The following is a 2,146-nucleotide window of genomic DNA, read 5'->3' on the forward strand; positions in this document are numbered from 1 at the left end:
GTGATGTGATCTCAGAGTTCTGCTGAATAATAGCAGATGTTAGACAAAACAGCAGAAAGAGAATCCGAGCAGTGTAAACGACTTGTTTTCAGTATCTCAGAGTAGATCAGTATCACTGCTTTGACTACACTTCTCTTACAAGATCAGAACTGTCTGAACTCCACTATGTGTGCAGGAAGATTTCTTATTAGTGTTGGTAATTGTGTGAATGAAAATACTGCCGTATAGAGAAAATAGACCACCCTGAGAAAAAGGGGTAAAGCCTTTCAATGCATTTAAACTCTTCTCATTTTTCCATCGGTGTATTGCCTTTTTCTTGTGGGTCGATGTAACAGAAGTGACACTAACCAGTATGCTTTTGAAATGTCTCCTGTCAGAAAGATTGAGGTGAAGAGACAGAGGGGTATGTACTTGTGTGTTTGTGCACAGAGATTTCCATGCAAACTCACAATTTCATGATTAATTTAGGAGAGCGTGTAGAATCTGGCCCTTACAAGGTATTCAGGGCAGAGGAAAAATAAATGTCTTCTTAAAAAAATCTTAGTTTTTTTTTTACCATATCACGTGTGAAAATTTGTATGTTTTGATTTTGTGTGTGTGTGTGGATGAGCAAGTTAATAAACTTTTGAAAAATGTAAATGTGTTATTACTGTGAGAGAAATCTATAAATTCAGAAAAATAATTACTTGGTGCAGCTTATAGGTCACGAAGAGGCTGAGTGACTATATTACTATAAAAAAATGTACCTCTTAAGTCTTAAAGAAAGTTACTGAACATTTCCACTATTATTTCCCTGAGTGTGGATAATGGTAATGAAGCATGTTGTCACTATATGGGTTCACAACAGAATGTGCCAATAAACCCAGGCATTACAGCTTAATTTTAAGTACAGCAATCATGAAACAAAATTATGAAAATATAAAAGGCACTTAACAAAAATATCAACCTGTTGTTTATGTTATTTGTGTGTGTGTGTGTGTGTGTACATCTGTTAAAAAGTTTGGGATCAGTAGATTTATATATTAAATAAACACTGTTTAACTTTATTCATCAAATAATCCAGAAAAACTTAGAAGGGTATATGAAGGGTCGTGTGACACTGAAGACTGGCATAATGATGATGAAAAATGAAGAAATAAATTAAATTTCATATAAATTATAATTTTATTAAAATAGTGCTGCCCACTGCTCAGGGTGTGTGTGTGTGTGTGTGTGTGTGTGTGTGTGTGTGTGTGTGTGTGTGTGTGTGTGTGTGTGTGTGTGTGCGCGCGCGCGCGCGCGCACTTTGGATGGGTTAAATGCAGAGCACGAATTCTGAGTATGGGTCACCATACTTGGCTGAATGTCATGTCACTTTCTTAAAAAAAAAAAAAAAAAAAAAAACATTAACATCTTACTGATCCCAAACATTTGAACAGCAGTGTTTGTATATATATATATATATATATATATATATATATATATATATATATATTTATTTAAAAAAACAATGCACTTACCCATCTGCTGTGGAATGTTTCTGTTATCTGTGGAATTCATTTTTTATGGTACCACTATTTGTATAGTCTTACTTTAACTGTTTACACTTGAATTGTCATTTGCAAGTCGCTTTCATAAAAGCATCTTATGAACGAATGTAAACTTAGAATATTCATAATATTTGACAACCAATATTAGCATGCCTGAAAACCTTTAATGTACAGATGGAGGACAGCATTTATGTAAATGTATATTGTAAGATTTGAAAAACAAAATCACTGGTTTACATTTTAATTGATCGTTTGACTGAAAACTTCAAAGTACCTACCTGACAAATAACCCTTGTGACAACTAACGTTAACCCCGGTCTTTCAAATGTAGTGGTCAATAGGGAAAACTTTTCAGTTAAGTTTCCAGACAATAGCCTACAATACAGTTATTCAATACATTAAGTAAACTATATAAACATGTCATATATCTGTTGAAATACAATAATAATGCTATTGTTAAATACAAAACTATACATCGTTTATATGAAAAACGAAACAAATATAAAACATAAAAATCGCAGGTGCAGGCAAATCCTCGTCAGCTGCCCCGAGGTCATCTCCATGGGAACTAAAATGAAAAACACAAACTCAAACACAAAGGAAGAGTTACTGCGTGA

Source organism: Carassius carassius, chromosome 34, assembly GCF_963082965.1.
Source record: "Carassius carassius chromosome 34, fCarCar2.1, whole genome shotgun sequence".
NCBI lineage: Eukaryota > Metazoa > Chordata > Actinopteri > Cypriniformes > Cyprinidae > Carassius > Carassius carassius.